Consider the following 24,831-nt stretch of genomic DNA (forward strand, 5'->3'; position numbering starts at 1 on the left):
ACCAGCATCTCTAAGTTGGATAGGGGCGCAAATTGTACATCACTTTCACGGAGGTTAAATCGCCCTTCGACATTTGAACTGAAACCCTCATCCTCACACACAGCCCTCGATGTGTGACCGCACACATGTGAAGAGACCCTTTTGCAGCTTGGAAGCCGTCCCAGGACTCAGATGGGCTCTGTCAACACCGAGATTCCAGAGAGGAAGCGGGGTTTTACGGCAGCGGCAGGCTGCGCGCACGGCCGGGACCTGCAAAGACCGGGAGCCAGGAGGAGAAAACCTGCTCCACATCAGCACGAACCTCTCAGTGTCAAGTTTGAGCCCCGTGGCTCAGTGAGCGTTAGTTGCAGCGAGCCTCGTGCTTCCTTCCTTCTTTCCTTTTTCCACCTGCCACCGTCAAGAAGCAAATAGCTATTGGCTGCTCAATAACGTGGCTCCAGTGCATTGGTGTAAGCACCCTGTCTCTCTTGTACACACACACACACACACACACACAACACACACTCCCCACCTTGACAAGGTTGTATTGACAGAGCAGTTACACACCAACCCATTGGGGGAGATCCTCCACATTGTGCCCCAGGCAGCTGATAAATGGAACTCATACCGTACCTGTAAGCATGATCTCCTGCGCATGGACGCGCAAAAGCGCATTTGTGTGTACACACAGCTCAATATTACTGCGCTAATGCAGACATAAGTGAGGGAAGTGGAGGGGTTTATGATATATAATGCAATAAAGGCATGAAGCTGCAGGGAGGAGAAGAAGGAAAAACAGGGCTACAGCAGCTACTTGCAGCTGAGGCCACTTTGTGTTGTTTTTTTTGGGGGTGGGGGGGGGTTGTTTGTTTTTACTAAATGCGGATTTTGTCATACAACAGCTGAACACTGTCGAGGCATGTAGCGCCTTAGGTGAAAACAAAAGCCACGTTCCTGGCCAAGTAGCACAATCAACCATGACGCCACCGCATTCCAATTGGGAAAATTTTAGATATGACTGCAGTCGGATGGCGATTGTTGTGTGACATCACACTAGCAGTACCTGTGTAACCTGCTAATGGATTTAAAAAAAATGTGAAACGGAAACAAATAGCACAATGATGGGAATGTAGCATTGTTTTTTTTGCTTCCCTCTTCTCTTTCGCATGTGTCTGTTCATTACAAGATGTTAACAAGGTGCTTTTTTATATTCTTCCCCGGCTTTTCATTGTGTTCCAAGAAGTGACAAATTTTAGCTGATCAATCAGCAGCCTGCAGTGCGCCTTTAGGTTCCGTATTGCTATATTTCATAATCCAACAGCTGCACGCGCAAAAAAATTATTACGGTGCGGCATTCATGTCGGATCTGCCACTGATAAATAGCTCGGGGTGCAGCACTTGCTTTCACTTTGTGATATGATGTCAGTAACCTTCATTGATCTGCAGGGAGGCAGCGGGCCTTATCGCCGCCTCTGCCTCGTGATATAGTGTGATCCAGGGCCCTGACTGCTTTTTAATACACTGCACTTTAGCTAACGGTGTCGCAGGCTAACCACCCTGCTTACTGACACCTGAGAATGTACTATAGCATCAGCGTCAGGGTGGCAGGAGGCACGTACACACACGAACACAAAACGACGACTACCTGCGTGACTGGCTGAAGTAAGAAAACGATTCCAGGAAAATTGTTTGGATACCTTAGATGTGCTACATACAGCTTCGTGAAAGGAAGTGACCAGGTGGGTTCCCGAATGTCAGCCAATCCGAGCGTCTCCAAGCCTTTCGAGCCAGTGACTGTGTCAGCGGTGCAACCTGGGATGTATTCATAGGCCAAATAAACACAAGTGTCAGACACTGAGCTTGTGTTGACAGAGCGCAGCGCTCTTAGCAGTACGGAGTTAGTGCTGACAGCCACTTCCTCTCAGCAGATTTATACACACCTGAGCTGAATGTCAAGAGCTGGACTCTGTTTTATGTTCACCTCTAAACCAATACGAGGACACTGAATTCTGCCTCCCGTGATCTCTGACAGTGACGTCCCTGTGACCCTCACACATTGAGCAGTGTATCTGCCGGTAGCCACCGCATCTCGGACATGATGACACCGAAAAGTACAGCAGGAAAGCAAAATAAGGAAAATGTTTCCAAGAATTGCCTCACAAAAGTGTACATGGTTGCTGTGAGAGCCAAAATGGCAAAGACAGAAATAAACCAAGGACAGGAGATCATGGCAATCCTGAGATAGACCCACTAAGATTCTAGTGTTACCATGGCATTATTGCCTCTCTCTCTCTCTCTCTCTCTCTCTCTCTCTTCTCTCTCTCTCTCTCTCTCTCGAGAGCTCTCTCTCTCTCTCTCTCTCTCTCTCTCTCTCTCTCTCTCTCTCTCTCTCTCTCTCTCTCTCTCTCTCTCTCTGAGCTTACCGTTGATTCTCTTTCAGAATCAATTAGGTTGATTCAAGTAAAAAATACTATATCTCGAGTGATTAGAAATAAATCAAAGAATGCTGTCGAATAGTACAATATTGAACTATATTTTCATCATTCACACACAAAAACAGAGTCTCAAACAACTGAATAATCTTTAGGGTAGATGCATAGTCCTAACCCTAATCACCGCCTCCATGTACATAGGTTGAGGAAGGCTGCAGATAAAGGAGACCGGATGACAAGCAGGAGAATTAGCCCAACTATTGATTTTAGCTGTTGGGTATTACAGAAGGAAACAGCGGCTTTATCTGGCTAGGATCCCTCTGCACTTTCGCTAACTAAACGAGTATTTTTGGAGCTTATCAGGAAAACAGCCTATTACTAATGGGCGCAGCCCTCCAACAGCAACGAAGAGAAGGGTTGGTCACTATTGTGCTGTGACCCAGTGAGCTTGATCTGAGACAGGTTATAAAATGGACAATGAGGCAAACATGTTAATTAATTAATCAGTCAGGCTTACCCCTGATGACTTTCTCCTTTTTTTAGGAACACAGAGGTGATTTTCTCTTTTGGCCTGCGGACGAAGGTCGGTGAGCAAAAATTGGCCCGGACCTCACCCTCACTAAACATCTTTTGGATGAACTACAACATAGATTAGACCTCTGAGCTCGATAAATACACACTCACACACTCTAACGCCGTATTGTCTTCCCTTCTTATTCGTTACACCCAAAAATACTACTAAAAGGCCCCAATATACTAATAGCTTTGCCCACATTTGTATGTACATTACTCCCCATCCTGCGGTCTGCGCCGCTCACCGTGGGTCAATGTCATTTCTATGCTTTCTAAGGACTAGAAGCTGAGAAGGGATAATAGGGAGTCCTTTAATCCCCGAGAGGACCCCAATCCCAGCCCTAATCACAGGGACAAATGTACATTTTAATTACCGACGCGAAGATCCGACAGATACCTGTGAGGTACCTTGGGCCGCATCCTTGCCGTGTCTTTTCTACGCAACTTTTCAAATGAGAGTGTGTGCGGCAACCTATGAGGCGGGATGCATGAAAAACAATATTGTGCTCAGACATTCAAACTGTGTAGCCATTTCCCAATATTAATAACGACGAAGAGACCAGACGTGGAAATTTCCCTCAGCAATTACTGCAAAAATCCATATGCCTTGATCAATGCGCAATCCCAAGGATTGTCTTAATACATATAGAATGTGGACAACACCGCGCGCATGCGTGCATGTGTGAATGTGCGCAAATTTACTGTGGCGTAAAATGAGCTCAACAATGTGGGAATATTATTGAAGGAATAAAAGCTGGCTGTAATGATTTACATATTTCATCACAGGCTGCAATGAACACAAGTGATTAAACAGATTCAATATGGGAGGGAAGGATGGGGATATTGACAACAATGAACAAGACAAAGTGCTGAACAGAAGAAAACGATAAAGAAATAAAACTACTTCCCATTTGGATGAGCCACACTAAAAGTGTATCATGGTTCAATATGACATAGCGGATAAATATGTTCAAGATGCGACTTGTACTTATCCAAGCCAGTCTTGTGCTCACTGAAGACTTCATCAGCCGAGTCAACACTGAAGTGCTTTACAGGGTAGTCGGCATGTTGCAAGTACGCCGCCGGCAGGGAAGCTAGGAAGGTGGCAGAAGCTAGGCCGCCCCCACTCTTGGCGCCCACCGAAGGGGAGCACCTGTCTGCCCACCGGCCCGCCTTTACCTCTCCATGTCAGGCCTGCAATTTGCTTGGGGCGGAGATAAATCTTATCTCGGAGACCTGATTAAGTTTTTAATTTACACTCCAATCAATAGCCCAGGTCTATTGGCAATGTGTCTAAAACTCTATTTACCAAAGGATTCTCGGCTATCAATTGATCAAGGACCGGGCAGCCATAAATTATGGGAACATGTGCGGGAGAGGAGGGGTTGTCAGACAGAAAGTAGTCGAGGGTGTGAAAGTGAGATTGCCAGGTCAAATGTGACTGATATTTAGGCAGGAACAGGGACACGGGACGGAGCTCTGGTGATTATACTTCAGCAATTAAGGCCAGACAGCTGAGTAGGCAACTGTTGGCGTTTGGTCCATGCGGGGGAGTCAGGTTACACTGTAGAACATTAAAACGGACGAAGCTCAATATAAATGAGGACTAGCACTGCAGTAAAGCGGCCAGGTCTCTCGCAACTGCATTCGTTTACATGCTTTCAACCCCATAAAAATTCTGACGGAGTGAGACTTCTCACTTCCGCTGGATTCTGTAAAAGTGTCGTGATCTGTTTACCCTTTCCCAAACAGATGGAGTCTACTTTCCCCATGCAGAATTCATACACGCTTTTCCTGATTTCATACATTTTTCTTGGGAAACACGAGCAAAGGACTGCTCAGTCACCCGCCACAACATCCAGGAAACGGCTATTTTCAGCCGTCCAGATATTTGCTTAGGAGGAAAGAAGATGGGAGGATTAGCTACGGCACTCTGGACCATCTGAAGTGTAAAGATCCAGTTAATCCTCACCGTCTTCACCTGATTTCAGAGTGTGGCTCAGTGGAGAGAAGAAAGAGTGGCACCACCGGGCTTCAGAGTGAAGGGCACAGACACAGTTCAGGCCAAAGAACTGCCCTGTTCCCATGCAGAGGGAGCAAAAAGGGGAGGGGAAAAGAGGGCAGCGTTATCACCGTTTCTGACTGTCGTCATGGCGCTTCTGCGCTGACCCTGCTGACTCGCCGATTCCTTAACATGAGATCATTTTGGACAGCTGACCTCAATAGCAGTCTGAGGACGAAACGGATTCTATGGAGTGTCTTTTGCCCGCACGCTGCTTACAAAACATATCCGGACCACACATTTCACAGCCATAGCAAGGCGAGTTATTCAAACTCTCTTCCTTCCCAGCATGAAGACATTCTTCAGTGTTCGTGCTCTTGCATTCCACAACTTGACGGGAAATAAAAAAAAAAAACAGAGCTTAAGATGTCGAGGGTATGGAACTACAGGTGAGACGAACGTTGCCCGTTTTCCAACCGCCACTTAAAATTGTAACATACAATAAAAGAAAGGTCGGAAAACATTGTAGCAACAAATGTTTGGGAGGATGTTGCGAACTACATTGTCATTAGTGGAGGAGCCGTTGGCTAACATCAGGCATAAACATGTCAGAATTACACATAATTACAGGTGAAAGAACTTCCGTACTGCAGCATTAATCACCCGTGCGGCTGGTTGCGTTGGCGAGACAGAAGATGGCACGGTGCAATGCTCACCTCCAGATCGGTCCGAGGGGAGCGTATCGGTTCAGCGAGGCCAGAGAGGCGGCCTCACGCAAGGCCACGGAGCTTGACTTGAGGGTCCTCTGCTGGATTAAGAGCCACCACCGACGGATACGTGTAATCAGTCCTATCCTTGTGTTTCTCCTGCTCTGCCTCTCTGGCTAATGTCTCCGCCTGATTCGATTGAGGCAATTAGGCAGTAATCTATAGAGCCGGGGAGTGATGGAAACATTTCCCACTGTCCTCCTCATGTTTCTCAGAGCTGCTATAATTAGCTAACTTTGTTTCTCATTAAACATCAGAGCAGTATTTACATACCCAGATCCAATTTGGCTCTTCAGAGCCCATTCCTTTTAAACCGTCTTGAAAACCTGAAGCACGTCTGTAAACAGGGAAATAAAAAGGGGGGAGCTCTCTAATCTGCAGTTATTTGAATCAAATATTTATATTTCATATCAAAAAGACACAATGTATCCGAATTGAACAGATTACAAACAAGTCAGGGTGAATGTAATATAATGGAGATATTCATTCCAGGCTTTTGTGATGTAGTGGTTGTGAATAAAGTGGGACAGGAAGTTTGGGTTTAAAAAAAATAAAATAAAAAAAAATGGAGGCAATCCTTCATTGCTGCTATCAATAATATTTGCCCATGACTCAGAAACAGTTTATGTTAACAGGGGACATTAGGAGGGTGGAGCTGAAAGTGAGCACAATTATAATGCGCCGTACATACTGTATCTTAATTAGAGGGAGCCTTCAAAAGTTGGGTCAAACGACATAGATTAAAGGCATTAGTTCCGACATGAAAAAAAAATCTCGAGGGTTAATCATCGGCAGTCAATTAGAAAAAACAAAGTAAGATTACAATTACATTTCTCTGCAATCACATATCCTCAGTCTGACACTCACAAAAGTATGTCATAGTTTACAAAAGGATCTCAATTTTTTTAACCCAATTATTGTAATGCCATTCATTCATACATTTTCTGAGCCACCTATCCTCACAAGGGTCACCAGAGTGCCGGAGCCTATCCCAGGTATTTTAAGGCTGGTTACCGGCCATTCACAGGGTACACAGAAACAACCTGTCGCACTCATAATCACACCTAAGGGGCAATTTGGAGTCTCCAATGAATGCATATTTTTGGGATGTGGGAGGAAATCGAAGTGCCCAGAGAAAAACCACGCAGGCACAGGTAGGTCAACCAAATTCCACACAGGCAGGATTGGGATTTCAACCCCAGTCCTCAGAACTATGGGGCAGATCCTTTAACCAGTCACTCCACAGTGCCGCCATATTGACATTTGTACGACATTACTCATATCTATAAGGCTGTAATCTACCAGTATCCAACATAAAGAACACAATAAGCATTTTGCTAGAACACGTGGACATGATCATCACAGTGTTATATTTACAAGTACCGTATTTTCCGCACTATAAGGCGCACCTAAAAGCCTTTCATTTTCCCAAAAGCCAATGGTGCGCCTTATAATCCGGTGCGCCTTATATATGGATCAATATTGAACCTTTAGTGCAGCTCTGCCTAATGGATGCGTCACGTAACCCCAGCCTCTACTGCAGCATCTATTCTATGCGCCTTATAATGGGGTGCGCCTTATATATATATTAAAAAAAAAGTTTTGAAAGAGGCCATTCATTGATGGTGGGCCTTATAATGCGGTGTGCCTTATAGTGCAGAAAATACGGTATATGCAAGTGAAAGCTAAATAATAAATGTCTCTTTGTTCAAAATGAGGCGTCAGTTCCTTTTTTAAGACCACATCTGAGTAAATCAATGAAAAACATGATTGAACAAGCACTTGAACATCTAAATTTGACTACATGTCCTTGAGTAACGTCATATGTCAACAGTATTTTTTGCACATTTTGTTTGCAAAGTGTAACCCTACTCGGGTGTGAATCATGTCAAACTATTCATATTGCCATAGTAACGCAGTAGTTTACAGCTACATCGCAATGGCGGATTTCCTCAACATCAACACGGTGTGCGCCTGTGGAGGTGTTGCACCATGGTAAGGATCCCAAAGTTTTAACAGCTTAATGTTTGGATGCGGAACAAATCCAACATAGTCCGTATGCTGGTCGTCTTTAGCTTGAAAACAGGCGCACGGCCAAGACCGAGGAGAAGGGTAATTCAATCAGCAGCACTCCATCTTGACACAGATTCACTTTGTCAGTTCTGCCTCACCAGTAATTCATCTTTCTGGAAACTTACACTATCCCAACAGTCATTCCTTTCAACTGCAATACCTGCTAGAGGGGTGAAAACACCAGTGCCCCTCAAGATCCCGAGAATAAGTTTTCTTTTCTTGATGTGTATGAGGAAGAAAGGCCTACTCATGGAAGGAACGTCTTGCGTGTGCATATGCGGGCCATAATTCCGGCAATTATGCGTTAACCCGCGAGTGGCCGTACTTTCATGTAGACAACGCCAAAACAGACACACACACTGTGACCGGTGATGGAATGCATAAATAAACAGCGCGAGGGGAAGGGTCTAGATGGGCATTCGGGGGAGGCCTGTCATGGGAAAGCTCTTGTCCTGAAAACTGCACACCCCTCCACAGTTTGCTCCTCTCTGGCTCTCTGTGCAACTCTGGAGCTTGCCGCTGTGAGCATTACAGGGTTAACCGCTGTGCCCAGTCACAGGCGTGAAAGTGAAACAATCAAATAATGGCTGTGAGTGAGCGCTCAAAGGCAGGGGGCCGGGCGGGGGCTCGCCATAGGCTCCTGCAGATGTTGCTGGGCTTCGGCAGGTCACACAATCACACATATTAGCATTCCTGATGGAGGGAGGCCGGATTACGGAGCTGAATGCCTTTCTCTGCTCGCGCTCCGGCTGGAACGCGGCCGCAAAAGGCAGAAAGGACGACGAGAAATCCCAGACGTGTGATGAGGGGATGTGGAGACGAGAGCAGAGGCCGTCAGGAAGGCCGGGCTCACAGAAAGGGAAGTGCTGCAAAAGGCAGCGCCAGATTGACAGACTAATTGTGACGATTTGACTAAAACGGCTAATGAAAGCATTGAACGAAAAGGGATCATCAGAGAGAAACCGAGCAAGTGGTTGATTTCACGGTGTTGCGAGGAAGGAAGAGCGGCGCATATGCCATCAAGATTTCTATTTGTGGTAAAAGAAACGAGCGGATGAGCTTGGACAAACAGCTTTTCTTTTTTACATGCTGAGCAGTGCAGGCGAGAGCTAACGTATGCGCTGCCCTGTCCTTTTTTCCTTGTTTCCCAGGACAGAAGTCAAGGGAGGCCTCATATTTCTGGCTGGCTACTGTCAGACAGGCCAGGGTGAGAGGCAGAGACAGCAAGCAGCAGCTGTTCCCTCACATCGGGACTTTCCTTCGGCCTCATTGGCTAGCTCAGCGTCCCGAGAGATCCTTTTCCGCCAGCCACTGTAGTTTGGTTTACTTCTCAAACACATTTTGTTGTTCCATTTGTCAAAAGTTATAGGGGGATATCAGAATGACTGATCCATTGGATACCTTGGATGCCAAAGACAGTAGCGCAGTTTTTTTTTTCCTCCCCCAACCCGAGTTGTCGTCCGAATCTGGTCACATGATCGGAAAATCGGGGCCAAACGTAACCCTGAAAAAGAGCAGCTTCAGTTTTTGTTTGTTTGTCTCACAGGGCTGGCTTCCGACTCGTCTGCCGTTCTTAAAGGAAATGCAGAGGGAGTAAGATGCGGAAACATTTTTGACGGTCAGGGCAAGGCGAAAGATACTGCTAACTAAGTTGAAAAACCCGATACAAATATGTACAGTATGGCCTAATATCACTGAACGGCATCGTGAAATAGTTGACTGGCTAGCAAATGTGGCGCATTTAAATGACTTACCTTCAAACACAAGACTAGCAATTCCATTTTATTTTGTTTTGACCAAACTTGACCTCCAATTTTTGTATCTGGACGAGGCGATTAATCAATAGCGTTGTTTGTAGAAGACACGAATCCGAGCACGAAGCGACAAACTCATTTGTGCGGCAATAAGAAAGAAAATATGTAAAAGTACAGTCATCTCCGCCATGTAGTGATCAATCAAATGATCAAAGATTTTAAGGACTAGTGTCATCAGTAGCCTTAAAGAGGAGTGCAACAGGGGCATGGTGGAGATTTAGTGTCTTTACAAGTCGTGGAATTCCAAAAAATACGGTATGACGTCACGGTATGACGCGACTATCGCCCACACACCCAGCTGTGGAAACACAGCCCAGATCAGGGTTGACTCCTCCAAATCGCAGTTAACTTGAATTGTTCTGGGTGTAATATTTGGAAACGTGGCTCTACAGACAATACGCACATCATACCCCGGGTTTACTGGAAGCACCCTGTTTGCGTCTTGCCGCGTACATACAGAGAGAAGGACGCAAATGGTTCACAGACCACAGAGCAAACAATGACACTTCACTTGAGGGAAGTTGAGAGGCGACACAAAGCCAGAGGTTTGCACTCTTTGCACTCTCTTTGTTTTAGCACAAACCAAATAATTCCGTAAGAATGCTGCCGAGCGAGTTTGATACGGTTGTATATTCAGTAGAGATTTGGAATTACAAAAGGGCACTTACAATGCACACAATGAGGAGCAGTTCCTGCAAAATGAATGTGAAATTGTGAGAGAGAGAGAAAGAGAAAAGGGAGAGAGAGAAGAAAATATTGATTTAAGGTGCTTGCTTTTCAATTTGAGCTTTTCCAACAGGAGACAACCTGGCCTGTCTTTGCCCCTGACGCTCCTTGATCACATGATCTGATGATGAGTGTGACACACACACCCCCACACACGGAGCCCTTGGCTTATTTACCGCATCTTCCCCATTTTCAATATTCACACGAATCGTCTTTAATCATTAAAACACTTTTAACACAAAGATCCATCTGTGGTTTCATTGCTACAAATAGTAACCGTTGGGCTGCAGGAGCATCTCTATTTCAGACGCTCTTGAGTTCTATAGAATTATGGAGGCGCGGCGGTGGAGGGTGTCGGGGGGGGACGTGTGTTTAGGAAGGCTTCACGCAGCTCTGACTGACTCGCAGAAGGAACGCAAACCCTCACATTTGACAGGTGAGGGAGGTGTAACTTTGTCCCCCATCCTTTGAATATCAGCGTTACAGTGCTACAAGTTAATATTTGCTTCTGCCTGCTCATAAATTTGCATCGCATTAGTACCTGACCTAAATGCATTTTTATAAACCCACATAATTAGCGGCACATCAGCTGTAGGAGAGAATATTACAAGGCTGAACGTTCCCCGTGCGTTCCAGCGGGGCGGCTCGAGGAGCAAAAACGGCGACGGGGCCCACCTGACGAAAGAGGAAGTGAATGGGGGCTGCGTTGCTGGCCTTTATAATCCACTACATTAACTCTTGCGCCACAGGGGGAGGAGCTAGCGTGCAAGCAAACAGCCAAGTCACACGAAAAGGGGGCGTGTCGATGAGGGGGGTAATAAGGAAAGACAATGAGTAAACAAGCAGGGGAAGTCCGGGGCCGGCGTGCTCGCAAACTGCCAGCTTCTGACAGCCTGGCACACACAAAGGCCCCACTGTAATTAGCCTTCCCAATAGGTTTTTTCGCCATTTGCATATAAATGCCTCTGCACAAACACTAAACATGCTGACACGAGACCGTGCCCAAAACAGACATTTGCCACACCTCTAGCCCATCTAGGAGGTCTCGGGGGCCCACTTACACTACACGGCGGCGCCTTGAGATACGAGTAAATCAGCTTAGCCCGTTTATCCGTTGCAGCCTTCTAACAAGAAAATTGCTGTAATGCGTAAAAAAAAAAAAAAAAAAAAAAAAAGGAACTCCATAACATCTTCACAGACACTAATGACACTATTATATAAAATTTTAAAGAATTAAAGCTGTGAGAACAAGTACAGTGGTGCCTTGAGAAAGAGTGACTCAACACTGGCAAATAATTTACAGTTTTGCAAGTAAGAGGTTTGGAGCTGCTTATGGCCACTCCCAGTTGATGTTGACTGTCAAAATAAACAAAGAACAAAGAGAATTACATCTTTTGGACTTAAGACAACCAAGCATTCAGGTCCACTAGCTTTATGCTAACACCGGTTTACGACCACGCTACCCTGAGAACGCCCGATCTCGTCAGATCTCGGAAGCTAAGCGGGTTTGGCCCTGATTAGTACTTGGATGGAAGACCGGCTGGAAGTATCAGGCGCTGTAAGCTTCTCTCCCTGGCTAGATGCAGATTGTTGTGTCAGGAAGGGCATCCGGCGTAAAACTGTGCCAAACAAATATGAGCGTTCATCTTAGATGACACGCTGTGGCGACCCCAAATGGGACAAGCGGAAAGGAAAAGAAAAAGAAGCTTCTTGCTAACGCTAATTAGCATCTATGTCACAAGGCTATCGCTATTTTAGTCACGAATGGATCACAATTTGCGTAATAATGGATGTAGACAGACAATATAAACACTTGTAGTCGTATATCTTGAACCTTTACTCATTTTTAAATATTTCCGGGGAAACGAGAAGACAAACTGAGCAAGAAGAGCTCAGTTACCACAATTCAGCCTTTGTGGATTCCAGTGACCTGGATGACTGAGAATCTAAACTTACATTGTAAAAAAAAAAAAAAAATCTTCTTTGTCAAACACATTGGTATTCTTTTTCTTGACATTGTAGCAGTATATACAAAGTAACTTTGCTAATTATGCAATTAGGCTAATGAAATTCCTTATCCTCCGCTCAGTATGACTAATATTAGTATCACACTGACGAGCTGAGAGGAGTTGGGTAATCTTGACGAACAGTAGATCCACCTGTCTGTCATATTCTGCTCCCACCTGGCTAAGGTGGCTCAGAAGGAGCAGCACAATGGCTTTTCGATCGATGCAGTGTGACAAAAACTCACACACAGAGTGAATAGCACACCACCAGCATAAGTACTACTCGCTTCTTCTTTCTAGAAAGATTGTGAAACATCGGGGCTTCCTGTTGAAGACCCAAAGAACCGCCCGACACGGGAGCAGATATCACTCCGACCGCAGGACTCGGCGGCGACACGAGGGGGGCGCAGGTGTCGCCCCCCCCGTTTGCTCGTGCCCTAATTGGGAAAAGAGGAAACAACGCCGACAGATATAGGCACGGAGAACAAACATGCACGTGGGCACACGCGCATGTGACCGTGCGCGGAAAAGTCCTGAGGAAGCAGCAGATCCGCAACGTGTGACGAATGGCTGCTCCGTCCGGATCGGGGTCAAAACATACGGCCTTGTTTTAGGTTGCCTGTCACATGCTGGGATGAGAAGTGCAGTTTTGGCAAAAACACGCTGAGCCGGCGAGCTGGATCGGCCACATTTGCGCAAGGTTAACAGACAACGCTGTCATGTTTTATATACGCTGTAGTTTTAAAGTCTTTTTTTGTTTCATAGCTAAACTGTTTTGATGGAAATTCAGCCTCAGTTTGACACTTCCCTCTCTGCCTAATGTTAGTTTGACAATGATGATTCATAAAATAAGACCAATATAAAGGAAGGAAGTGATGGGACTTGTGTCTGCACCCCCCCCCCCCCCGGCACTTTTCCTGTCCCTGACCACTGCCTCGCTCTGTGCAGCACTTCCTCTTAAGTCATGTTTTCTATACTATAAACAAAGCTTAAACCTTCTACACGTGACGTGATTAGACAAAAGTGTTGGGACACCTTGTCGCGACGCTCACAGGAAGGAATTTTGCAGCTCGAGACTCTCGCCCGACAAGATTCAGGAGTTTTACTAGAATAGTACAGGAGGTCAAAGGTCACAACCTCTTCTAGGTCATACAAAAGGTGTCTGTGGTGAGGTTCCTCTCCGTAAAACCCATCTAAGCATGCCTTGCTTCGTGTACTGGGGTGTAATTAGTCAAAGGGGCCTTGCTGATATTGTCCCCAATTAAAATGACTTAAGCGTAACTGAGGGTTGTAAACCTCAAGCTAATTGGTCATATAACTGTTCGAAATACGCTTGTCTTCCATTCAGATCGTGCATGCTACTCCTAAAAGGCTAAAAACCGGTACTAGAAACACATCTCTCAGCATGACATGTGACATCGGGGCGAAATCCGACAAGAGGAAACACCTGGCAACGCATAGCAGGCACTGAGAGGGGGCCCATTTGGCTTCTATTCTCCTCATGCAGATTCATTTATACCTTTGGTGGACCGATACCGATGCCCGCCAAAATCAACTTTTTTTTTTTTTTTTTTAAACTTAGGGTGTGTGTGACTTCGTCAGTGTTTGCCTTTAGGGGAAGCGCGGTGCGTTTGCGCGGTGTAAAAAAAAAAAATAAAAAAAATAAAAATCAGTATCCGTTTAGATTTTAGCCGTTACCGGAATTTGACTTCCTACACGGCCCGGCTGTTTTCTTTCACCGCCTAACAAAGCAATGGTAGCTCACTGGTGATATCTTGCACTCTCAGGCCTGTTTGAAATCACGTGAATACTTGCAAAATTCCAAATTGCACACCCCCCTGCATGGAGAATAAGCTGCATACATTCCCTCCTCTCCATCTTCGCTCACGAAGCCAAACGGATGCCATGGCGACCAGACGAGGCGAAACGACATCACAAGGCCGAGGTCACCTGTCTGTCACGGCCGTCTGGCTCCCCCTCCACCCTCGGGGGACCTGACCCGTTTCCCTGTGGACCACCTAGGCCCAATATCTGCTGTGTGCCACTGCACATCTGAATGAAAAGCAAGCAGTCACAGAGGGCCCCGTGTTAAATATGGAAATAGCCGCAATCTCTCCGCTATGAGCCACTGGGCACAAAACAGAAAATTTGATCATACAGACGGTGAAGAATGAGGGCCACATGCAAAAACGGCCGTGAAACTGCATACGCGTACAGTGAAAGATTATGTTTGGTGGTGAGACATTGCAGTTACCCATGCAGGCAAATATTTCCTGTGCTTTGTGGGAGCCTTTGCTTTAATCAATTTATTATGAGACACCAAGGTCCCTGTGTTTGTTCATTTGCAAAAGGGAAAACCGCACACTGCATTTGTTTTGGGTACAGTGAGACCCATGGTGGGAATCATATATTTGGGGAGAAGCGTAAGACAAGGAAATAAAAAAAACCCACACAGCAGTAGAAATACTATATAGTGCAGCCTTGAGATACAAGTGACCCCACTTGGGATTTTTTTTTTTTTTTTTTGCAGTACAAGCCATCGTTCAAGAGAGACACAATTACTCTTAGGTGACAGTGAACTCTATTTCACAACAAGCAGTAGTTAAGAAGATAGTCAACAATTCCTGCAAAAAAGAGACTCCAGATAGAGTTTACTGTCAAACTAAACATAAAAAAACAAAGCTTTGCGCCTTATTCCATTTACCTTCACAGGCTTCGGTGTTGACACCATTTAAGCAACAGATATTTGAACACAAACGGTGTATAAACATGTAGACAGACAATACAACAATATGCACAGGAAATGTTTCTTTATCCGCTGTGAAGAATGACTAATATTACTGCAGCTTAGTGGGTCAATTGCGAAATGCTGAAAAAATGCTTCAATTTCTACATTATATTAATTATTCTATTTGTTTTCATGAAGTATGACAATATATAAAATATCTATCCATCCATTTTCTTCCCTGCTTATCCTCACAAGGGTCTTAGGAGTGCTGGAGCCTATCCCAGCTCTCAACGGGCAGGAGGCGGGGTACGCCCTGAACTGATTGTAAGCCAATCACAGGGCAAATTGAGACACTCGCAATCACAATTTAGAGTGTCCAATTAATGTTGCATGTTTTTGGGATCTGGGAGGAAACCGGAGTCCCCCAAGAAACCCCACGCAGGCACAGGGAGAACATGCAAACTCCACACAGGCGGGTCCGGGATTGAATTCGGGACCTCAGAACTGTGAGGCCAACGCTTACCAGATGCCTGTATAGAATATGCAAATGTTTATTGATATGCACTGGCCCTTTATAATTAGTGAAGTAAACAAACGGCATGTGCATTTATTTCACGATGATTTGAGATACAAGCGTTTTCCGTTACAAGTGCGATCCTAGAACAAATTCATACCTCAAGGCACCTCTGTATATAATACCTCGGTGCATAGCGTTTCTGTCCATCAAGATACAATCTACAAAAATCTAGTCTAGGCTTTGGGATTCAACGTAGCTGCCGGTGCGATTGGTCTGAGCGCTCTCGGTGCTGAAAAGTCTCCTTGTGATTAATCCGCATAAGCGTATATTTTGTAAACTTCCGGCCAGTCAGAAACATCCCCATCCATGCTTCAACATGTTCCATTCGACAACTTGTCGCCGAGCGTTCGTGTTCGCTATGGACGTCTCAGAAAGACGAACACAGCGAACGTACATATATGTGTATATCTTTTTATCAACTTTTGTTTTAAGGTTAGGTTAGGATATAACATATGTTAGCTCTCTCTATGTAGAAGAAGGGGAACTATGAGACCAGGTGATTTCCCAGCAAGCGTCTGCTACGTACCCAGAGTTCCCCTGTTAGTAACGCATGCGCATTCATCACAAGGGGACTTTTCAGCACGGGGGAGCGCTCAGACCGTCACACTGTTACTTTTTCCAAGGCTAGAAATGTATTTGCTACAGGATCTTTCCAACAAAAACTGCAAAAGTCGAGTGTAAAGGCAATGACAACGACGTCCCGAACCTGCACTGCGGCATTACTCGAATGTTGGTCTGATTATCGCCTCGTGTGACATTTAACACGAGCTGTGCTACATCTGGCATAAAAGGTTTACACATCGACAGTGTTACAATTCACAAATATTTCATAAATCCGCCGAGACGCTCACTGCTATATGCTTATTTGACAAGCTTGCATGGGGGCAGACACGCAGAGTGCACTTTTTTCTTTTTTTTTTAATTAAGACGTCTGCGACAGTGGGCTATAAACAATCATCGCTGCAATCAAAAGCGGCGGCGTCAACACGGCGCGTTGATATCATACGTTCTCGAACCTTGAAAAACTAAATTATTCATGGTATTTGCATCATTATTGTCAGAAAAAATCAAGTGAACACGGGTATGAAATAATATAACAGCTCCTAGATGGAAATATAAGGCTGGATTCTGCAGCAGCCCTTAGATTTGCAGTGCATTTGGCAAGCACGCAAAAAAATAGAACCTTTCTGTCGAAATGCAAAGAATTATCTTGGAGTTCAATAATTTGTCCTCTGGGGAAAATCATTCTAGCCTTGATTTGGACTATCGCAATAGTTATGATGGCAGGTAAAGTAACACGCAAAAAAAAAAAAAAAAACAGTCCTTTACAAATATGATTGTAAATATTGCACGTGGCTGCAAACTATTGTCCGGCACATCCAACAACTGCCGACGCAAATAGCCTTCGCTCCTGGGCGCTATTCAGTATTGGCTATTTGCACGCAGGAAAAGCGGCCTCACGTTGCAAAAACAGGCGGAAAAGGTGTAAAAATAGCAAAAAAAAAAAAAAAAAAAAGTGTGTGGACAGCCCAACACCGCGGACGCAAGTGTATGTGTGCAGACAAAAGGGAAATGCGACGGAGAGAAGCTCGAGAATAGAGCTGAGGCTCCAACACTTAGAGGCCATTTTATTGCTTGTGCTGTGGTCAAGTGAGGTGCACCGAGCTCAATTCCAGCACAACAATGGCAAAGAGGGCCGCAGAGACAAAACAGGGGCTATCCCTGCTCCTTAACCCCTTTACCGCTGGCCTGTCGCCCGGGGGCACAGGGGATGACAAATAGCCGGCGGACATTTTATACGCCCAGCATATGGCGGTTATGCACACACGTAAGGTTTGTTAAAGGAAAGGAGGAAAAGAAAAAAAAAAACAATAAGATGTGCACAAAGCTCCCATGAATCTATCAAGGGGCGGATGGAGTTTCGTTTCCTGACCAGAAAGAGGCAGCCGGTAGCTTAACGTCAGCCTCTTCTCCCAGTGAAATACGCCGCCGTGTGCTCTTTATGTCTTCGTATCCCCGCCTCCCCTCGCTCGCTCCCCCCCCCCCCCGTCACATGCAGCACAGACACGGCTACTGCGCATTTGCAAGTGAATTACACTTTTTGTCGGGATTTTATTGTGCGCGTGAATCGCCCAAAAAATGAGGAAAAAGGTGCGAGAGTGAGAGGGCGCTCCAGCATGGGCTCCTTTCTTTTCTTCTCGCCGTAATCCCGAGGAGGATAAGCTGTAAAGTACACAGAGAGGAAGTGCCACAGACCTCGGGTCCGGAACATCCGAACAGCACATTCCGACATCGGGGCTATCACAAGCGTTGGGTGTGGGGAGACAGAAATTCTAATAAATCAAAAATAATGTTAAAAAAAAAACCCTCATAAGGAAGTAAACCATTTCGTGAAAATCAAGGCATTACACAATCATAACACTCAAAATATGATCACAAAGAAGGTACAATCTCCCTGTATCTATTTAGATTATTTTTGTTTAGGGAAAATGGCGCTTAATATAGCGGGCATAGTATGTATATTGTTTATATCCAGTATATCGCATAATCATCCGGCCCTTTAAAGCAACGCAAGAGATAAACACACGCATTGCATTAGCTCCTATTGGGAGTGTGGCTTCTGCGTGATGCTGGGTGACCTCACTCTAAATTAGTGATGAGGCAAAAAAAAAAAAAAAAAAAAGATAATAATAATAATAAACCATCTCAAATGCAGCCACGGCTCCCAAATCCAATCACCAAGCTGCATGTAGCTATTTATTTTCCCGTACAAATAGTATGGTCAGTAAAAGTGTGTGTTAATTAGTATAAGCCAACCACTGGTGAAGATGTTATTTCAAAAAAATAGTTTGTACAAACGTGTTGTAAGCTAGCACGCATGCAGTGCCTGCGAAATATTGACTGTAGAGTTTTGGTTGCACAACGCAGATTTCCCAGGCACTGATAAACAATGCCTGTGCGCTTATCACTCTGCAGAGAACAGTAACATAGAGGAAGAGGAAGAGGATGACAAAGGAATAGGGGAGCATAAAAAGACGGCGTGTGTGTCGTCAGATTCGCAGGCCAGAGGGGGGCCCAACGTATTGTTCCCGGGGCTCAGCGTGGCCAGAGAAAAGCGACCTGTCTAAGCGTCCTCCATATTTTATGCATTCTGTCCTTTTGTGATGATAAGCGCCAGCGCGGAGGGTGGAATGCTGGCCTCCAGGGTCCAAAAGAGGGGTGGGCTGGGGTGCGGCTACATGCGCCGTTGTTTTTTTTTTTTTTTTGAACAGCCCTCCGAGCCCGATTCTTAACCTAGTGTGTAATTGTGTTGTCTAACGATGCCAATCTGTCCTGCAGTCCGTCCCGCCACACTCCATGCTAGTAGCTGCTCTGGCCCAAAATAGGATGTAGCCGCTATGCTACACTCACGCACAAACGCCCACACAGCTACACACACAGACACACACACACACACACACACACACACACTCTGCTATGCTATGCTGGCACTTCTGAACAGGTATGGATCACATGGTATTCTTCTCCTCACAGATAAAACGTTTTGGGGAAAAAAACCGACAAAGCAAAATTATGATTCCAATTCCATCCACAGCCACCGATTTCTTTTTTGGGGGTTTGGAATACATATTTGTACAAATTCCCGCGCCGTTTCATTGAGCCGTCGTCGACGAGGCTGTATTAAGGCTGTATTATATTTGCATTTCCTACACTTTACTGAACGTAAAAGATGATTTTTTTTTTTTTTGCGACTCGTGAAAAACGTCAGCATGCGGTGTCATTGAAGGTCAGCTGACTAGTTGCAAAGTAATGCAAGGTTTTTTTTGTTGTTTTTGTGAATTAATACACAACTACATATAAATACCGGGAAAGTCCAACAAGGAATTGTGAGTCATTCTCAACAAATGTGTTTCATGTTTAAAATAATATGCACCAGTCTTAATGCAGCTGCACACACACACACACACACCACACACACACACACACACACACACACACACTTGTAGTTTTTTTTTGAGTCGTAAATCTAGGTGTCCTGCGGTGATTTAACCATGATTGTGAACATGAAAACATATTGGGAAAGAGCAAACCACAGAAAAGCACTGCCAGTGTTGCTTAGAAAAGGATGTTACTGACAAAGTGGGGGTCGGGGGGGAAAAAAAGGAGACAGGGAGGAATTTTGCAGGGGGGGGACGTGAAGGCCTGTTTGGACCACTGGCATTTAGGATCCGGCAGACACATACACATACACACACACCTGAGAGTACAGCGGTCATCTCATCCCACCCTCCTTTTCCCCCCTCCTCAACCCACGTCGATGTCCAGCCCACCGCCCGCCTGCTCGCTCTCTGGTAGCGTGACTCGCCGCACTGCCCGAGCTGTGGGACAAACTGGAAGAACCGGTCCCTGTACGCCGGCACGGCCTCGCATATGCAAAAACCACGGGTCAGATTAAAACGGCCGTCTGCGCCCCGCCGGTCCCCCGTCGTCACGCGTTCCGTCTTCATCCGGGAAACGTCCATGACGCCGGCGTCATTCGCAGCGCGGTGACAAAGCGACTCCCGTTTGACACGTTTACCAATTTCACACATTGGCAATTTGGATTTGTTGCTCGGTACGAGGCCTCAGCCCATAGCCCTCGACCAAAGAGGGCTCCCTCAGACCGAAGACTTTGTCAGCGAGCTCCCCTGCTGGGCCAGTACCAGCCAACAGGATGGTGGGAGGTAAAGAGGGAGCTGGCGCATTTGGAGACACACTGAGGAGCAGATAGCCAGCGAGGGAGGAGGGAGAGAAGGGCTGACGACTGCCAGAGGCGCCAACCTCCCTTGGCTCGGCGCTGCCGTCATACTACCAAACGAGCCCATCTATAGTCTCCGCTCGCAGACAGAGACCCAAGACGATACGCTAGCGTCCTCTCACATCACAATGCTAACAAGTGACAAACGATCGCGAGAGCGAAGGCACAAAAACTGACCGTGCGCTGACTTTAACCATCACCAGTCATGTTTGTTCACCACATGCAAAACTACATTTTTCAAAAATATATACACAGCATATATATGCTGTATATATATTTATCTGTCCAGAAAAAATATTTGATTCATCCTATGTCCAATACAGTAATACATCTTGACTATTTAGTTTTGGAAAGAAAGCAATATGAAATTTGTTGAAAATAAATCTGATTCCATTGAAATTGCAGCGGGGAAAAAAATGAGTGTGTACCGCTTTATGTCAAATTTTCAATTTGTTGAAAAAAATGAATGTGTATTTCAATTTCAGGTAAATGGCATGACCGAGCTAAACATAATCCACCACAATGTCATGAAGGCAAAATTAGAATAGCATCTTTTTGATTACTTTTTCATAAATTTCATCTCAAGCAGCATTGGTGGCATTTTTTTAACTATTTGCAACCCTGTGAGTAGCAAACACACACACACACACACACACACACACACACACACACACACTAATCATGTACATTGCTCGACGAGTATATTTCAAGTCTTTAGAAATCTACTGACAACACGACAAGCAAGCAAGACAGAAAATACGGCAGAAGGTAAATATTTCTGTGTGTCTGGTAGGGAGAGGAGGAAGACGACGACGACGACGAGGAGGAGGAGCAGGAAGAGGAGGAAGAGTGTTGGTGTGACAGGAGAGGAAGGCTCATCACTTGCAAAGTACCTGCGTGCTTTTTGCACTCGTGTCACTGCGGCCCAAACGTACTCGGAAAAATGACAATAAATAAATCCGTCGACATGCAAAAACGTCGGGATTACATAAGCACGGCTGATTCCAACTCATAATCAAATAGGAATAATAAGCCCGTCTGTTTCAAACACATTGTGTCTGCTCCTCACCGCTCTGAGAGGTAGGGCTCTGTTTATCTGACCTCTTCCCCTGATTCCTCCTCTATGGCCTGTAGCTATCTGACCCCCACACTCTGACCCCCCTCCCCACCCAACCATCCACTATTTTCTCCTCATTGCAATAATCGTCAACACCTTTTTTTTTTTTTTTTTACTTCCACTATTATTTTCCCTCCTCACATCAACTACATGCAAAGTCGTATTTCTTGCTACTGACGCCCGCCAATGCGTTTTGTTCCATATGCCATCCATTCCTACCCCCCCCCCAAAAAAAACACATCCCTCTGTTCGTCCATGCACCCCCTCCACCCCACCCAAGCCCTGACATAGTCCCACGGCTGTTTGGCGAGGGGGTTTCCTCTCCTTGCTTTTTTATCTGTGCACTCACTCCGTGACCCTTGTTCCCCTTGTTTCTTGCTGTCTGACCTACAACCCCCCCCCAAACACCATCCTCGCCCCCTCCATGTAAAATAGCAAAGCCACTGCTCACAAATCCTCCTCTTGCCTCTCCTTCATCAGCCAAAACTGACTTTTTTACCCCTGCTTTTTCATGTTTCACAATGCACATTAAGGGATTTGAAGCTCATCCAAATAACCGTTGGTCGCTTTTATTTTGTTCTTTTTTTATTTTTTTTTTTTTTTTGCGGCAAGAAGCGCAATCTCGACACTGCACGCCTGCTAAGTGGTCTTCAAATGTGACCCGCACTATGTCAAGTTTCCCCTCCCGATGCCTGGAAGCTGACGCCAGCAGGCCAAATGTTTGGTTTCCAGAACCTCCTGGAGGTCTGCGGCCAAGTATAGTCGCAGCGCATGCACAAGAACCAGCAGCGGCCGTGCACTTTGCAGGGCTGGCTGGCGGTCCTGCCTGATCCGCTGCTGTCATGAAGGAGAACCCGGGGCTCCCTTTTTTTTTTTTTTTCATAGCCTGCACGCACGCACTTGCACGTGCACGCGCCAAACGCTCGCTCGCTCACGCACGCACGCACGCGCACGCACACACGGGATCGATTTGCACGGGACTCGGTCGGGGCACGGCTGAGAATCGACTTTAAAAAAAATATACAAGGCTCGAAAGAAGCAGAGTCGGGACCGAGTGAGAGAGACGAGCCGAGCCGAGGTGGGATGAAGCCGATGAGGGGGGGAAAGAGTGGCCGCGAGTCGGGGCGGAGAGGGCTCGCACAAAAATAAAAAAACTCCAGGAGAAAGGATCTCATAAAGCACCGCACCGAAGATCTGCCTTCGGACGGGCATGCTTTTATATGTTTTTGGTTTTTTTTTTGGTGGGTTTTTTTCACACAATGCAAGAAGTGAAAGCCGCGAGAGAGTCGCCGGACCCGCGCGGAGCCAACAGGCTGGACTCGGAGCTCCTTCCCCGGGCTGCGCTCCGCGACGAGCCGCCCCTCGATTCTCGCCGAAACACGTCTCTCGACACCCGCCACCCCTCCACGCACGTCCCCGTCCTCACCCTAAAAGCCCCGTCCTGCTTTAAAAGCGCCCCTTTTTCTCTTTTTCCCCCCTCCTCACTTCCCGTCGTATGTCGAAGGGATCGCTCGCTTGTTCTCGCCCGTAGACGAAGAGGAGAGGACGAGCGCTGATGTAAACACAGGTAACGACACAACCTGCCCCCCTCCAAAGAAAAAAAAAATCTCGAATAAAGCTCGAAACTTGCATGAAATGAGCCTTTCTTACTACCCGGAACGGGAGTTGCTTTTTCCTCTCTTTTTTTTTTTTTTTTTTTTTTAAAGCCGGGGACCAGCTCCGCTACAAGTCCACCGCCATGAAGGAGGAAAGAGGCTGACACAGAGAGAATAGGATCGCGCAGCGACAACAACACACACACACGCACACCCCCCCCCCAAAAAAAAAAAAATAAAAAAAAAAAGAGACAAAAGTTGAAACTTACAATGCGCCGCTTTGCGATGGCCGCTTTTTAATCCAGTAGCGAGACGATGGAGCTAAAGATCCCATCAAGGCGAAAAGAGTCCCCTTTCGGTCACTTTACGCTCGGGGGTGGCCGGAAAAAAAGAAAGATCATTGTTGTTGCCGAGTGCTCGGGTGGAAGCGGAGGTGGGGGGGGGGGGGGGAGAGAAAAGGGCGCAAGTAGGTAGCGATTAGTTGTTAAAGGCGATATCAAAAATAATTTGGATGCAAAGCAGCCGGAGTCCGGAGTTGGAGGCGCGCGAGGATGAGGTGAAAGTGAGATCTGATGATTGGGGGGAAGAAAAAAAAACTCTTTGGATCTTTATTCCTGCTAATTAGTTTCCTGCGAGAGAGAGAGAGAGAGGAGAGAGAGAGAGAGAGAGAGAGAGAGGAGAGAGAGAGAGAGGGGAAAAAATGGCTGTGATTAATTCAGTGCGCATGTGCTTCATTACACAGGCACGAAGGGAAGGGCTAATTAGCCGCCTTGTGGATCAATAAGATTCAGCAGAGGAGAGCCGGAGGAGGGAGGGCGAGGAGGGAGGGAGGATGGATAGATACAAGGAAGGGCGAGAGGGAGGGGGAAGGAAAAAAAAAGAGGAAAAGTAATGATCAGGAATAGAAAATATGGAATTAAGAGAGGCGGGAAGCAAGAGTTTGATTAGCGAAAGTGAACGCCGGCTGGCCGAGCTCCACGCGAGGCGTCGCTTCCACTCGGCTTTCAACCCGCCACGCACTTTTTTTTTTTGCTCGCCTTCAAAACAAACGAGCAAACATATATTTTTTTTTTAAAATAGTTTGCAACGCGCCTTAAAGCGGCGTGTGAAGGATGTTGATTTGATCATTCCCCCCCTTCCTTTTTTTTTCTTCATCTTTGCATCGGTTGGCGATGATTCGTCGTCGCTTGTATACTTGCACAAGTTTTATATATAAAGAAAAGTTTGTGATAAAAATTGCTTTCAACTTTGCATTTACCAGTAATGTAAAAACTGTATATTTTTCTACATAAGAAAGTCATAATCATATACGCTGTCATGTATTTTTCCACGCGCGTGCATACAAGTCCAGCCGTAATAAAAGATACATGAATTGATAAATTCAAAATATCGTCACTCGCTGCAAATACATACCGTTAGATATCCATATTTAAATAGCACATCTCTATGATAATGTCAGTTATATTTACATATTTTAAAGTGACACACGCAAAAAAAAAAAAAAACAAAAAAAACAAGGAAGACATACGTGTGCATTTAAGCTCTCTTGGTTCAACTTGGATAATAAATACGCATCTTTTATGAAGATACTCTTATCAGATAAATCGGCGGCCGTGTAGAGCGATATGACGATAGGAACGCGCA

The 24,831-nt window shown here is 45.8% G+C and overlaps 1 protein-coding gene and 1 pseudogene across 7 annotated transcripts in view; one reads left to right on the forward strand and one right to left on the reverse strand.

The window, feature by feature from the left end:
* zfhx3b (zinc finger homeobox 3b) overlaps positions 1 to 24,831 on the reverse strand; it is a 418,235-nt gene that overhangs the window by 144,588 nt on the left and 248,816 nt on the right. The window contains exon 1 of one of the 7 annotated variants that reach the window (XM_061813999.1): positions 23,457 to 23,853. The exons of the other annotated variants lie outside the window; for them this stretch is intronic. The gene's annotated coding sequence lies outside the window, so the exon portion shown is untranslated. Of the gene's footprint in view, positions 1 to 23,456; positions 23,854 to 24,831 lie in introns of those variants that run through there. 7 annotated transcript variants of the gene reach the window in all.
* On the forward strand, positions 11,813 to 11,931 carry LOC133498713 (5S ribosomal RNA; annotated as a pseudogene).

This window comes from Syngnathoides biaculeatus, chromosome 3, assembly GCF_019802595.1.
Source record: "Syngnathoides biaculeatus isolate LvHL_M chromosome 3, ASM1980259v1, whole genome shotgun sequence".
Classification (NCBI taxonomy): Eukaryota; Metazoa; Chordata; class Actinopteri; order Syngnathiformes; family Syngnathidae; genus Syngnathoides; species Syngnathoides biaculeatus.